At 49.3% G+C, this 16,958-nt stretch overlaps 1 protein-coding gene across 6 annotated transcripts in view; it reads right to left on the bottom strand.

Annotated features, from left to right (window-relative positions):
* Window positions 1-16,958, bottom strand: part of CPNE1 (copine 1) — a 153,796-nt gene that overhangs the window by 49,822 nt on the left and 87,016 nt on the right. The window contains exon 1 of one of the 6 annotated variants that reach the window (XM_075572564.1): window positions 197-327. The exons of the other annotated variants lie outside the window; for them this stretch is intronic. The gene's annotated coding sequence lies outside the window, so the exon portion shown is untranslated. Of the gene's footprint in view, window positions 1-196; window positions 328-16,958 lie in introns of those variants that run through there. 6 annotated transcript variants of the gene reach the window in all.

Genomic DNA, 16,958 nt, shown 5'->3' with positions numbered 1-16,958 from the left:
TTTTTGGTTAAGGAACCCCAAATGAAATTGAGGAACCCAAACTCTCTCTCTAATTGTAACTCTGTGATCAGATACATTATAAATTCTGTATTTGATACAATATTCAAATAACCAGAAACTTGCAGGGAACCCTTTAGGGGTGCCCGGGGAACCCTAGGGTTCTAGTTAAAACCCCTGCCCTGCACACACCTCTTACCTTGGACAGTGCAGCAGATCTCACCCTGTGCAGCAGATCTCACCCTGTGCAGCAGATCTCACCCTGTGCAGCAGATCTCACCCTGTGCAGTGAGGTGGGGCTCCTTCCTTCCTGCATGCAAGAGGCAGCTCCCAAGCTGCTCCCACACTGGCTGCTTCTGCTGCCAATCACGCAGAGGCCACGCCCCCTCAGGGACATACAGGATTAACCCTCCCACTGCCAGTCACACCAAGGCTCCCAGTGAAACAGGATTAACCCTTAGGCTGCCAGCGGTTGGAGTAGCATAAATAATTGCTCAATAGAATGGTATTGTTGCTATTAACACAGGAATACTTTGCCAGTCACTTTACTGCAAACCCACTGCTTATTGTGACAGGCGCTGTAACGATGCACGGTCTCAGAAACAGGCCCGGTATAAAGTCTGTGCTGCAAACCCACTGCTTATTGTGACAGGCGCTGTAACGATGCACGGTCTCAGAAACAGGCCCGGTATAAAGTCTGTGCTGCAAACCCACTGCTTATTGTGACAGGCGCTGTAACGATGCACGGTCTCAGAAACAGGCCCGGTATAAAGTCTGTGCTGCAAACCCACTGCTTATTGTGACAGGCGCTGTAACGATGCACGGTCTCAGAAACAGGCCCGGTATAAAGTCTGTGCTGCAAACCCACTGCTTATTGTGACAGGCGCTGTAACGATGCACGGTCTCAGAAACAGGCCCGGTATAACGTCTGTGCTGCAAAGCCACTGCTTATTGTGACAGGCGCTGTAACGATGCACGGTCTCAGAAACAGGCCCGGTATAAAATCTGTGCTGCAAAGCCACTGCTTATTGTGACAGGCGCTGTAACGATGCACGGTCTCAGAAACAGGCCCGGTATAAAGTCTGTGCTGCAAAGCCACTGCTTATTGTGACAGGCGCTGTAACGATGCACAGTCTCAGAAACAGGCCCGGTATAAAGTCTGTGCTGCAAAGCCACTGCTTATTGTGACAGGCGCTGTAACGATGCACAGTCTCAGAAACAGGCCCGGTATAAAGTCTGTGCTGCAAAGCCACTGCTTATTGTGACAGGCGCTGTAACGATGCACAGTCTCAGAAACAGGCCCGGTATAAAGTCTGTGCTGCAAAGCCACTGCTTATTGTGACAGGCGCTGTAACGATGCACGGTCTCAAACAGGCCCGGTATAAAGTCTGTGCTGCACAGCCCAGTTTGCCAATAAAGATTAAGACCCAGATATATAAATCGTTCTAGGGCACAATAAGCAAGATTTGCAATGCATTGCCATCTCCTCCAGCAATAAAAGGGTTAAAAGTACACAGAACACGCTGAGCAACGCTTAAAGCAGAAGTACCCTACTCTGTGTGTGTGTGTGTGTGTGTGTATGTGTGCGCGCATATGTCCGAGTCAGTCAGCACACGTGTGTGTATGTGTGTATCAAGTCAGTCTACGTGTGCTTGTATATCAGTACGCATGTATGCGCCCATATCAGCACATGTGCAAATATCAGCGCGTGCCAGTATGTGTGGGTGCGCATCAGTGTGTGTGTGTGTGTGTGTGTGTGTGTGTGTGTGTGTGTGTGTGTGTGTGTGTGTGTGTGTGTGTGTGTGTGTGTGTGTGTGTGTGTGTGTGGTCAGTTTCTCTATTATAGCCCTATACTAAAAAGTTCTAGCCTCCTATAGCCCTATAATAGACCTGTACAGTCGCCCGACACCCCGTACAATATTGCAATACACCTTGCGAGGGAGCCCTTAACTCCAACGCATCCCGAGCTTGTAAGGGATCATTCTATGGGCGGCAAAGGAACCAGTCATTAATACCCAACCCTAACCCGTGTTACTCGCTACCAGAGATACTCAAGGTGACATCGCACTTCCCACCTTCCCCAGCGCTCACAGAGCTCCCTTCTGGCCAGACCACAATGACCCCTTTTACACAAAACCTGGGCAATGAGTGACCGTGGCAGCATCTCACACACTTATTGCATCTCACACACTTATTGCATCTCACACACTTATTGCATCTCACACACTTATTGCATCTCACACACTTATTGCATCTCACACACTTATTGCATCTCACACACTTATTGCATCTCCCAGTGTCTATCAGAGCTGGGCAGAGCGAGCGCTGTAACTATGCGCAAACACGCATTCGGAGCGGAGCCGCGGGTATCTGCAGCTACCACAGATAAGCGCCAGTAGCGAGGGATAGAAATAAAAACAGTGGGAAAACCACCACACCACACACCACACACCACACACCACACACCAATCACTTCCTAAGGCCGCGGCCATACTTGGCGCACGCGGCACGACAAAGGCCCGCCTTTATGAGGCAAGCCATAGAGCGCGCGCTATTTTTCCTGCGGCAACTATTTTTTTGATTGTCGCACGCCGGCCGGGTCACATGCGCTGTTCAGCCAATGAAGGCGAACCGCTCCCGTGATGTCATGGGCACGCCTCCCTGTCGCGTTGCCTCCTCTAGATCCCCAGGCTACGGATCCCCTCTGCAGTAGGCGTGCGTGACGCACTCGGTCACGCGCGCCTACGATACCCGAGGCCTTGGCGTTGGAGACACTGTAGGGACAGCCACTCTGCAGGGTCTTTTCTCCCAGGGGGAAGGCCGGAGACGTAGGGATCGCTTATCAGGTTTATCAACAGGACACAAAACAAGAACCGGACAAAAACACCAAACTCCTCTCTGGAGCGTTAACCAACACTTTGTTAATGATGGCCACTGCAAAATATATAAATTATGTAAACAGTGGGCAGGATTGCAGCTTTAAAAGGAAACTTTGCCAAGAATAGGTGGTGCACACCACGAATACAGCAGAGCGAGACACAAGGTAACCGGGCGCCCCAAGGAGAAGACAGGCGCCACCCATCAGAATCAGCACGCTCAAAATACGGTGCAGATGTAGTTTCTACAAAGGCAAAAAACGTGTGAATTCTTACTGCCCACCAAAATATCAAATAAAGCAATGATACATTTACTGTCCCCTCTAGTCCATGGGAAGACCTGTTTATCGACCAGAGTATCCAATGTAAGTAGATGGTGGGCACGCAGATTTGAATGAAAGAATTCATTGCCATAAACAACGTTTCGGCCTGCTGGCCGTTCTCAAGTAAAGTGACTAAAATAACTAGACAAACTGGTTTTAAATACCCAGTCCAAATCAGACACCCTTCTACATAGGCGCCAGATCCAAATACGTTAACCCCTTGGTGGCCGGACTGAACGCACAGACCTCCATGTGTACCAATTGGTTATACAATTATCCCGCCTTGCGTTTGAGAGCTTGCAGGAATAAAAAGGACACGTGTATCTGGTCTTTGCGTCCCAGCATCAATTGAGACTTCCCGGGAAGATAATGGTTTCAGAAAAAGCTGTGTCTAATATTGGTCCCATTAAAGATGGCTCCTGCCGTGGGTTTTCCCCGAGCTTTGCATTAGAAGAGAAGCCTGGTTGAGTAATGCAGATCTAGGAATAGGAAATCCTTGCTCCATTGAAAACTATTTCTTATGAAACTATAACCCCCATAGTGCTATAGAGCTGGCAGGGCCTGGCTTGCACGTTTGCTGCAAAACTCCCCAGTACCAAAGTGATTCATTTTGCTTATAACCAGGGTCACCGACAGGGCGAGGAGAGAGCTGGGAAACGGACCAGGCCTGGCCGGCTCAGACTCCCGGGCCTCAAGTATCCCCATCTGTGGCCCGGCCTTCACCTCAAGTCTCTCCTCCACGTGCTCCGCTCAGCCCCTGTGACTTCCACATCAGCCCGCGGGATCGTAATCGGCAGTGGAGGCTTGCCCCCCCCCCAGCACCCAAGGTAGATTTAGAGAAGGGGGGGGGGTGTTATTGAGTGTGAAATGGGGAGGGGGAGTATTGAGAGGGAGGGAGATTAAGGGAAAGGAGATGGGCATCGAGTGAGAGCAGGAGGGGTAGTGAGTAAGAGGGAGGGGGATAGGGGTATAAGAGAGGGAGGACAGGTGGAAGAGTGAAGGGAGTGTATGGAGGGCGTGGGATTGGAGAGGGAGAGAAGCGGCATTGAGAGAGGGGGAGTGAGTGAGCAAGAAAGGGAGGGTGTAAGTGGGTGGAGAGAGCCTGTAAGAGAGGGGGGGATGTGGGTGGGGATGTAAGAGGGAGTGAAAGGAGGAAGTATGAGAGGGTGAGACAGGTGGGGGAATACATAGGAGGGAGAGAGAATATGGGGGGGGGCAGGAGTGTGAGAGAGAATATGGGGGGGGGGGGGAATGTAAGAGAAAGTGTAAGGCCACCGGCACGGGTGTCATCAGTGGAAAGTAATCCTGGCCCCCGTGAAAGCGTTCGGCCGCCCTGCCTGTAAAAGAGTTCACTTCCCAATGATTCGATGCCCCTTCCAAGCCATCTATTTAACTCTGCGGGTGAAATTCTGATGTAATACAATGTGCCCGGCATGAAGATACGAGTGTCTGAGGTGTGATGTAATACAATGTGCCCGGCATGAAGATACGAGTCTCTGCGGTGTGATGTAATACAATGTGCCCGGCATGAAGATACGAGCGCCTCTGCGGTGTGATGTAATACAATGTGCCCGGCATGAAGATAGGAGTGTCTGAGGTGTGATGTAATACAATGTGTCCGGCATGAAGATACGAGCGCCTCTGCGGTGTGATGTAATACAATGTGCCCGGCATGAAGATACGAGTGCCTCTGCGGTGTGATGTAATACAATGTGCCCGGCATGAAGATACGAGTGCCTCTGAGGTGTGATGTAATACAATGTGCCCGGCGTGAAGATACGAGTGTCTGCGGTGTGATGTAATACAATGTGCCCGGCATGAAGATACGAGTGTCTGCGGTGTGATGTAATACAATGTGCCCGGCATGAAGATACGAGCGCCTCTGAGGTGTGATGTAATACAATGTGCCTGGCACGAAGATACGAGTGTCTGAGGTGTGATGTAATACAATGTGCCCGGCATGAAGATACGAGTGTCTCTGCGGTGTGATGTAATACAATGTGTCCGGCATGAAGATACGAGTGTCTCTGCGGTGTGATGTAATACAATGTGCCCGGCATGAAGATACGAGTGTCTGAGGTGTGATGTAATACAATGTGTCCGGCATGAAGATACGAGTGTCTCTGCGGTGTGATGTAATACAATGTGCCCGGCATGAAGATACGAGTCTCTGCGGTGTGATGTAATACAATGTGCCCGGCGTGAAGATACGAGTGTCTCTGAGGTGTGATGTAATACAATGTGCCCGGCATGAAGATACGAGTGTCTCTGCGGTGTGATGTAATACAATGTGCCCGGCATGAAGATACGAGCGCCTCTGAGGTGTGATGTAATACAATGTGCCCGGCATGAAGATACGAGCGCCTCTGAGGTGTGATGTAATACAATGTGCCCGGCATGAAGATACGAGTGTCTCTGAGGTGTGATGTAATACAATGTGCCTGGCACGAAGATACGAGTGTCTGAGGTGTGATGTAATACAATGTGCCCGGCGTGAAGAAACGAGTGTCTGAGGTGTGATGTAATACAATGTGTCCGGCATGAAGATACGAGTGTCTCTGCGGTGTGATGTAATACAATGTGCCCGGCATGAAGATACGAGTGTCTGAGGTGTGATGTAATACAATGTGTCCGGCATGAAGATACGAGTGCCTCTGCGGTGTGATGTAATACAATGTGTCCGGCATGAAGATACGAGCGCCTCTGCGGTGTGATGTAATACAATGTGCCCAGCATGAAGATACGAGTGTCTGCGGTGTGATGTAATACAATGTGCCCGGCATGAAGATACGAGTGTCTGAGGTGTGATGTAATACAATGTGCCCGGCATGAAGATACGAGTGTCTGCGGTGTGATGTAATACAATGTGCCCGGCATGAAGATACGAGTGTCTGAGGTGTGATGTAATACAATGTGCCCGGCATGAAGATACGAGCGCCTCTGCGGTGTGATGTAATACAATGTGCCCGGCATGAAGATACGAGTGTCTGAGGTGTGATGTAATACAATGTGCCCGGCATGAAGATACGAGTGTCTGCGGTGTGATGTAATACAATGTGCCCGGCATGAAGATACGAGCGCCTCTGCGGTGTGATGTAATACAATGTGCCCGGCATGAAGATACGAGTGCCTCTGCGGTGTGATGTAATACAATGTGCCCGGCATGAAGATACGAGTGTCTCTGAGGTGTGATGTAATACAATGTGCCCGGCATGAAGATACGAGAGCCTCTGCGGTGTGATGTAATACAATGTGCCCGGCATGAAGATACTAGCGCCTCTGAGGTGTGATGTAATACAATGTGCCCGGCATGAAGATACGAGCGCCTCTGAGGTGTGATGTAATACAATGTGCCCGGCATGAAGATACGAGTGTCTGCGGTGTGATGTAATACAATGTGCCCGGCATGAAGATACGAGCGCCTCTGAGGTGTGATGTAATACAATGTGCCCGGCATGAAGATACGAGTGCCTCTGAGGTGTGATGTAATACAATGTGCCCGGCATGAAGATACGAGCGCCTCTGAGGTGTGATGTAATACAATATGCCCGGCATGAAGATACGAGTGTCTCTGCGGTGTGATGTAATACAATGTGCCCGGGATGAAGATACGAGTCTCTGCGGTGTGATGTAATACAATGTGCCCGGCATGAAGATACGAGCGCCTCTGCGGTGTGATGTAATACAATGTGCCCGGCATGAAGATACGAGTGTCTCTGCGGTGTGATGTAATACAATGTGCCCGGCATGAAGATACGAGCGCCTCTGCGGTGTGATGTAATACAATGTGTCCGGCATGAAGATACGAGTGTGTCTGAGGTGTGATGTAACACAATGTGCCCGGCATGAAGATACGAGTGTCTGAGGTGTGATGTAATACAATGTGCCCGGCATGAAGATACGAGTGTCTGAGGTGTGATGTAATACAATGTGCCCGGCATGAAGATACGAGCGCCTCTGCGGTGTGATGTAATACAATGTGCCCGGCATGAAGATACGAGTTCCTGAGGTGTGATGTAATACAATGTGCCCGGCATGAAGATACAAGCGCCTCTGGGGTGTGATGTAATACAATGTGCCCGGCATGAAGATACGAGCGCCTCTGAGGTGTGATGTAATACAATGTGCCCGGCATGAAGATACGAGTGTCTGAGGTGTGATGTAATACAATGTGCCCGGCATGAAGATACGAGTGTCTGAGGTGTGATGTAATACAATGTGCCCGGCATGAAGATACGAGTGCCTCTGAGGTGTGATGTAATACAATGTGCCCGGCATGAAGATACAAGCGCCTCTGGGGTGTGATGTAATACAATGTGCCCGGCATGAAGATACGAGCGCCTCTGAGGTGTGATGTAATACAATGTGCCCGGCATGAAGATACGAGTGTCTGAGGTGTGATGTAATACAATGTGCCCGGCATGAAGATACGAGTGTCTGCGGTGTGATGTAATACAATGTGCCCGGCATGAAGATACGAGTTCCTGAGGTGTGATGTAATACAATGTGCCCGGCATGAAGATACAAGCGCCTCTGCGGTGTGATGTAATACAATGTGCCCGGCATGAAGATACGAGTGTCTGAGGTGTGATGTAATACAATGTGCCCGGCATGAAGATACGAGTGTCTGAGGTGTGATGTAATACAATGTGCCCGGCATGAAGATACGAGTGTCTGCGGTGTGATGTAATACAATGTGCCCGGCATGAAGATACGAGTGCCTCTGAGGTGTGATGTAATACAATGTGCCCGCCATGAAGATAGGAGTGTCTCTGCGGTGTGATGTAATACAATGTGCCCGGGATGAAGATACGAGTCTCTGCGGTGTGATGTAATACAATGTGTCCGGCATGAAGATACGAGTTCCTGAGGTGTGATGTAATACAATGTGCCTGGCATGAAGATACAAGCGACTCTGCGGTGTGATGTAATACAATGTGCCCGGCATGAAGATACGAGTGTCTGAGGTGTGATGTAATACAATGTGCCCGGCATGAAGATACGAGTGTCTGAGGTGTGATGTAATACAATGTGCCCGGCATGAAGATACGAGCGCCTCTGAGGTGTGATGTAATACAATGTGCCCGGCGTGAAGATACGAGTGTCTCTGCGGTGTGATGTAATACAATGTGCCCGGGATGAAGATACGAGTCTCTGCGGTGTGATGTAATACAATGTGTCCGGCATGAAGATACGAGTGTCTCTCAGGTGTGATGTAATACAATGTGCCCGGCATGAAGATACGAGTGTCTGAGGTGTGATGTAACACAATGTGCCCGGCATGAAGATACGAGTGTCTGAGGTGTGATGTAATACAATGTGCCCGGCATGAAGATACGAGTGTCTGAGGTGTGATGTAATACAATGTGCCCGGCATGAAGATACGAGTGTCTGAGGTGTGATGTAATACAATGTGCCCGGCATGAAGATACGAGTGTCTCTGCGGTGTGATGTAATACAATGTGCCCGGCATGAAGATACGAGTGCCTCTGAGGTGTGATGTAATACAATGTGCCCGGCGTGAAGATACGAGTGCCTGAGGTGTGATGTAATACAATGTGCCCGGCATGAAGATACGAGCGCCTCTGCGGTGTGATGTAATACAATGTGCCCGGCGTGAAGATACGAGTGTCTCTGAGGTGTGATGTAATACAATGTGCCCGGCATGAAGATACGAGTGTCTCTGCGGTGTGATGTAATACAATGTGCCCGGCATGAAGATACGAGCGCCTCTGAGGTGTGATGTAATACAATGTGCCCGGCATGAAGATACGAGCGCCTCTGAGGTGTGATGTAATACAATGTGCCCGGCATGAAGATACGAGTGTCTCTGAGGTGTGATGTAATACAATGTGCCTGGCACGAAGATACGAGTGTCTGAGGTGTGATGTAATACAATGTGCCCGGCGTGAAGAAACGAGTGTCTGAGGTGTGATGTAATACAATGTGTCCGGCATGAAGATACGAGTGTCTCTGCGGTGTGATGTAATACAATGTGCCCGGCATGAAGATACGAGTGTCTGAGGTGTGATGTAATACAATGTGTCCGGCATGAAGATACGAGTGCCTCTGCGGTGTGATGTAATACAATGTGTCCGGCATGAAGATACGAGCGCCTCTGCGGTGTGATGTAATACAATGTGCCCAGCATGAAGATACGAGTGTCTGCGGTGTGATGTAATACAATGTGCCCGGCATGAAGATACGAGTGTCTGAGGTGTGATGTAATACAATGTGCCCGGCATGAAGATACGAGTGTCTGCGGTGTGATGTAATACAATGTGCCCGGCATGAAGATACGAGTGTCTGAGGTGTGATGTAATACAATGTGCCCGGCATGAAGATACGAGCGCCTCTGCGGTGTGATGTAATACAATGTGCCCGGCATGAAGATACGAGTGTCTGAGGTGTGATGTAATACAATGTGCCCGGCATGAAGATACGAGTGTCTGCGGTGTGATGTAATACAATGTGCCCGGCATGAAGATACGAGCGCCTCTGCGGTGTGATGTAATACAATGTGCCCGGCATGAAGATACGAGTGCCTCTGCGGTGTGATGTAATACAATGTGCCCGGCATGAAGATACGAGTGTCTCTGAGGTGTGATGTAATACAATGTGCCCGGCATGAAGATACGAGAGCCTCTGCGGTGTGATGTAATACAATGTGCCCGGCATGAAGATACTAGCGCCTCTGAGGTGTGATGTAATACAATGTGCCCGGCATGAAGATACGAGCGCCTCTGAGGTGTGATGTAATACAATGTGCCCGGCATGAAGATACGAGTGTCTGCGGTGTGATGTAATACAATGTGCCCGGCATGAAGATACGAGCGCCTCTGAGGTGTGATGTAATACAATGTGCCCGGCATGAAGATACGAGTGCCTCTGAGGTGTGATGTAATACAATGTGCCCGGCATGAAGATACGAGCGCCTCTGAGGTGTGATGTAATACAATATGCCCGGCATGAAGATACGAGTGTCTCTGCGGTGTGATGTAATACAATGTGCCCGGGATGAAGATACGAGTCTCTGCGGTGTGATGTAATACAATGTGCCCGGCATGAAGATACGAGCGCCTCTGCGGTGTGATGTAATACAATGTGCCCGGCATGAAGATACGAGTGTCTCTGCGGTGTGATGTAATACAATGTGCCCGGCATGAAGATACGAGCGCCTCTGCGGTGTGATGTAATACAATGTGTCCGGCATGAAGATACGAGTGTGTCTGAGGTGTGATGTAACACAATGTGCCCGGCATGAAGATACGAGTGTCTGAGGTGTGATGTAATACAATGTGCCCGGCATGAAGATACGAGTGTCTGAGGTGTGATGTAATACAATGTGCCCGGCATGAAGATACGAGCGCCTCTGCGGTGTGATGTAATACAATGTGCCCGGCATGAAGATACGAGTTCCTGAGGTGTGATGTAATACAATGTGCCCGGCATGAAGATACAAGCGCCTCTGGGGTGTGATGTAATACAATGTGCCCGGCATGAAGATACGAGCGCCTCTGAGGTGTGATGTAATACAATGTGCCCGGCATGAAGATACGAGTGTCTGAGGTGTGATGTAATACAATGTGCCCGGCATGAAGATACGAGTGTCTGAGGTGTGATGTAATACAATGTGCCCGGCATGAAGATACGAGTGCCTCTGAGGTGTGATGTAATACAATGTGCCCGGCATGAAGATACAAGCGCCTCTGGGGTGTGATGTAATACAATGTGCCCGGCATGAAGATACGAGCGCCTCTGAGGTGTGATGTAATACAATGTGCCCGGCATGAAGATACGAGTGTCTGAGGTGTGATGTAATACAATGTGCCCGGCATGAAGATACGAGTGTCTGCGGTGTGATGTAATACAATGTGCCCGGCATGAAGATACGAGTTCCTGAGGTGTGATGTAATACAATGTGCCCGGCATGAAGATACAAGCGCCTCTGCGGTGTGATGTAATACAATGTGCCCGGCATGAAGATACGAGTGTCTGAGGTGTGATGTAATACAATGTGCCCGGCATGAAGATACGAGTGTCTGAGGTGTGATGTAATACAATGTGCCCGGCATGAAGATACGAGTGTCTGCGGTGTGATGTAATACAATGTGCCCGGCATGAAGATACGAGTGCCTCTGAGGTGTGATGTAATACAATGTGCCCGCCATGAAGATAGGAGTGTCTCTGCGGTGTGATGTAATACAATGTGCCCGGGATGAAGATACGAGTCTCTGCGGTGTGATGTAATACAATGTGTCCGGCATGAAGATACGAGTTCCTGAGGTGTGATGTAATACAATGTGCCTGGCATGAAGATACAAGCGACTCTGCGGTGTGATGTAATACAATGTGCCCGGCATGAAGATACGAGTGTCTGAGGTGTGATGTAATACAATGTGCCCGGCATGAAGATACGAGTGTCTGAGGTGTGATGTAATACAATGTGCCCGGCATGAAGATACGAGCGCCTCTGAGGTGTGATGTAATACAATGTGCCCGGCGTGAAGATACGAGTGTCTCTGCGGTGTGATGTAATACAATGTGCCCGGGATGAAGATACGAGTCTCTGCGGTGTGATGTAATACAATGTGTCCGGCATGAAGATACGAGTGTCTCTCAGGTGTGATGTAATACAATGTGCCCGGCATGAAGATACGAGTGTCTGAGGTGTGATGTAACACAATGTGCCCGGCATGAAGATACGAGTGTCTGAGGTGTGATGTAATACAATGTGCCCGGCATGAAGATACGAGTGTCTGAGGTGTGATGTAATACAATGTGCCCGGCATGAAGATACGAGTGTCTGAGGTGTGATGTAATACAATGTGCCCGGCATGAAGATACGAGTGTCTCTGCGGTGTGATGTAATACAATGTGCCCGGCATGAAGATACGAGTGCCTCTGAGGTGTGATGTAATACAATGTGCCCGGCGTGAAGATACGAGTGCCTGAGGTGTGATGTAATACAATGTGCCCGGCATGAAGATACGAGCGCCTCTGCGGTGTGATGTAATACAATGTGTCCGGCATGAAGATACGAGTGTGTCTGAGGTGTGATGTAACACAATGTGCCCGGCATGAAGATACGAGTGTCTGAGGTGTGATGTAATACAATGTGCCCGGCATGAAGATACGAGTGTCTGAGGTGTGATGTAATACAATGTGCCCGGCATGAAGATACGAGCGCCTCTGCGGTGTGATGTAATACAATGTGCCCGGCATGAAGATACGAGTTCCTGAGGTGTGATGTAATACAATGTGCCCGGCATGAAGATACAAGCGCCTCTGGGGTGTGATGTAATACAATGTGCCCGGCATGAAGATACGAGCGCCTCTGAGGTGTGATGTAATACAATGTGCCCGGCATGAAGATACGAGTGTCTGAGGTGTGATGTAATACAATGTGCCCGGCATGAAGATACGAGTGTCTGAGGTGTGATGTAATACAATGTGCCCGGCATGAAGATACGAGTGCCTCTGAGGTGTGATGTAATACAATGTGCCCGGCATGAAGATACAAGCGCCTCTGGGGTGTGATGTAATACAATGTGCCCGGCATGAAGATACGAGCGCCTCTGAGGTGTGATGTAATACAATGTGCCCGGCATGAAGATACGAGTGTCTGAGGTGTGATGTAATACAATGTGCCCGGCATGAAGATACGAGTGTCTGCGGTGTGATGTAATACAATGTGCCCGGCATGAAGATACGAGTTCCTGAGGTGTGATGTAATACAATGTGCCCGGCATGAAGATACAAGCGCCTCTGCGGTGTGATGTAATACAATGTGCCCGGCATGAAGATACGAGTGTCTGAGGTGTGATGTAATACAATGTGCCCGGCATGAAGATACGAGTGTCTGAGGTGTGATGTAATACAATGTGCCCGGCATGAAGATACGAGTGTCTGCGGTGTGATGTAATACAATGTGCCCGGCATGAAGATACGAGTGCCTCTGAGGTGTGATGTAATACAATGTGCCCGCCATGAAGATAGGAGTGTCTCTGCGGTGTGATGTAATACAATGTGCCCGGGATGAAGATACGAGTCTCTGCGGTGTGATGTAATACAATGTGTCCGGCATGAAGATACGAGTTCCTGAGGTGTGATGTAATACAATGTGCCTGGCATGAAGATACAAGCGACTCTGCGGTGTGATGTAATACAATGTGCCTGGCATGAAGATACAAGCGACTCTGCGGTGTGATGTAATACAATGTGCCCGGCATGAAGATACGAGTGTCTGAGGTGTGATGTAATACAATGTGCCCGGCATGAAGATACGAGTGTCTGAGGTGTGATGTAATACAATGTGCCCGGCATGAAGATACGAGCGCCTCTGAGGTGTGATGTAATACAATGTGCCCGGCGTGAAGATACGAGTGTCTCTGCGGTTTGATGTAATACAATGTGCCCGGGATGAAGATACGAGTCTCTGCGGTGTGATGTAATACAATGTGTCCGGCATGAAGATACGAGTGTCTCTCAGGTGTGATGTAATACAATGTGCCCGGCATGAAGATACGAGTGTCTGAGGTGTGATGTAACACAATGTGCCCGGCATGAAGATACGAGTGTCTGAGGTGTGATGTAATACAATGTGCCCGGCATGAAGATACGAGTGTCTGAGGTGTGATGTAATACAATGTGCCCGGCATGAAGATACGAGTGTCTGAGGTGTGATGTAATACAATGTGCCCGGCATGAAGATACGAGTGTCTCTGCGGTGTGATGTAATACAATGTGCCCGGCATGAAGATACGAGTGCCTCTGAGGTGTGATGTAATACAATGTGCCCGGCGTGAAGATACGAGTGCCTGAGGTGTGATGTAATACAATGTGCCCGGCATGATGATACGAGTGTCTCTGCGGTGTGATGTAATACAATGTGCCCGGCATGAAGATACGAGTGTCTGCGGTGTGATGTAATACAATGTGCCCGGCATGAAGATACGAGTGTCTGCGGTGTGATGTAATACAATGTGCCCGGCATGAAGATACGAGTGTCTCTCAGGTGTGATGTAATACAATGTGCCCGGCATGAAGATACGAGTGCCTCTGCGGTGTGATGTAATACAATGTGCCCGGCATGAAGATACGAGTGTCTGCGGTGTGATGTAATACAATGTGCCCGGCATGAAGATACGACTGTCTCTCAGATGTGATGTAATACAATGTGCCCGGCATGAAGATACGAGTGCCTCTGCGGTGTGATGTAATACAATGTGCCCGGCATGAAGATACGAGTGTCTGCGGTGTGATGTAATACAATGTGCCCGGCATGAAGATACGACTGTCTCTCAGGTGTGATGTAATACAATGTGCCCGGCATGAAGATACGAGTGCCTCTGCGGTGTGATGTAATACAATGTGCCCGGCATGAAGATACGAGTGTCTGAGGTGTGATGTAATACAATGTGCCCGGCATGAAGATACGAGTGTCTGCGGTGTGATGTAATACAATGTGCCCGGCATGAAGATACGAGTGCCTCTGCGGTGTGATGTAATACAATGTGCCCGGCATGAAGATACGAGTACCTCTGCGGTGTGATGTAATACAATGTGCCCGGCATGAAGATACGAGTGTCTCTGAGGTGTGATGTAATACAATGTGCCCGGCATGAAGATACGAGTGTCTGAGGTGTGATGTAATACAATGTGCCCGGCATGAAGATACGAGTGCCTCTGAGGTGTGATGTAATACAATGTGCCCGGCATGAAGATACAAGCGCCTCTGGGGTGTGATGTAATACAATGTGCCCGGCATGAAGATACGAGCGCCTCTGAGGTGTGATGTAATACAATGTGCCCGGCATGAAGATACGAGTGTCTGAGGTGTGATGTAATACAATGTGCCCGGCATGAAGATACGAGTGTCTGCGGTGTGATGTAATACAATGTGCCCGGCATGAAGATACGAGTTCCTGAGGTGTGATGTAATACAATGTGCCCGGCATGAAGATACAAGCGCCTCTGCGGTGTGATGTAATACAATGTGCCCGGCATGAAGATACGAGTGTCTGAGGTGTGATGTAATACAATGTGCCCGGCATGAAGATACGAGTGTCTGAGGTGTGATGTAATACAATGTGCCCGGCATGAAGATACGAGTGTCTGCGGTGTGATGTAATACAATGTGCCCGGCATGAAGATACGAGTGCCTCTGAGGTGTGATGTAATACAATGTGCCCGCCATGAAGATAGGAGTGTCTCTGCGGTGTGATGTAATACAATGTGCCCGGGATGAAGATACGAGTCTCTGCGGTGTGATGTAATACAATGTGTCCGGCATGAAGATACGAGTTCCTGAGGTGTGATGTAATACAATGTGCCTGGCATGAAGATACAAGCGACTCTGCGGTGTGATGTAATACAATGTGCCCGGCATGAAGATACGAGTGTCTGAGGTGTGATGTAATACAATGTGCCCGGCATGAAGATACGAGTGTCTGAGGTGTGATGTAATACAATGTGCCCGGCATGAAGATACGAGCGCCTCTGAGGTGTGATGTAATACAATGTGCCCGGCGTGAAGATAAGAGTGTCTCTGCGGTGTGATGTAATACAATGTGCCCGGGATGAAGATACGAGTCTCTGCGGTGTGATGTAATACAATGTGTCCGGCATGAAGATACGAGTGTCTCTCAGGTGTGATGTAATACAATGTGCCCGGCATGAAGATACGAGTGTCTGAGGTGTGATGTAACACAATGTGCCCGGCATGAAGATACGAGTGTCTGAGGTGTGATGTAATACAATGTGCCCGGCATGAAGATACGAGTGTCTGAGGTGTGATGTAATACAATGTGCCCGGCATGAAGATACGAGTGTCTGAGGTGTGATGTAATACAATGTGCCCGGCATGAAGATACGAGTGTCTCTGCGGTGTGATGTAATACAATGTGCCCGGCATGAAGATACGAGTGCCTCTGAGGTGTGATGTAATACAATGTGCCCGGCGTGAAGATACGAGTGCCTGAGGTGTGATGTAATACAATGTGCCCGGCATGAAGATACGAGCGCCTCTGCGGTGTGATGTAATACAATGTGTCCGGCATGAAGATACGAGTGTGTCTGAGGTGTGATGTAACACAATGTGCCCGGCATGAAGATACGAGTGTCTGAGGTGTGATGTAATACAATGTGCCCGGCATGAAGATACGAGTGTCTGAGGTGTGATGTAATACAATGTGCCCGGCATGAAGATACGAGCGCCTCTGCGGTGTGATGTAATACAATGTGCCCGGCATGAAGATACGAGTTCCTGAGGTGTGATGTAATACAATGTGCCCGGCATGAAGATACAAGCGCCTCTGGGGTGTGATGTAATACAATGTGCCCGGCATGAAGATACGAGCGCCTCTGAGGTGTGATGTAATACAATGTGCCCGGCATGAAGATACGAGTGTCTGAGGTGTGATGTAATACAATGTGCCCGGCATGAAGATACGAGTGTCTGAGGTGTGATGTAATACAATGTGCCCGGCATGAAGATACGAGTGCCTCTGAGGTGTGATGTAATACAATGTGCCCGGCATGAAGATACAAGCGCCTCTGGGGTGTGATGTAATACAATGTGCCCGGCATGAAGATACGAGCGCCTCTGAGGTGTGATGTAATACAATGTGCCCGGCATGAAGATACGAGTGTCTGAGGTGTGATGTAATACAATGTGCCCGGCATGAAGATACGAGTGTCTGCGGTGTGATGTAATACAATGTGCCCGGCATGAAGATACGAGTTCCTGAGGTGTGATGTA

This window comes from Ascaphus truei, chromosome 15 (genome assembly GCF_040206685.1).
Source record: "Ascaphus truei isolate aAscTru1 chromosome 15, aAscTru1.hap1, whole genome shotgun sequence".
NCBI lineage: Eukaryota > Metazoa > Chordata > Amphibia > Anura > Ascaphidae > Ascaphus > Ascaphus truei.
The sequence above is the reverse complement of the archived record's forward strand: the minus strand, read 5'-3'. Positions and strand labels throughout refer to the sequence as shown.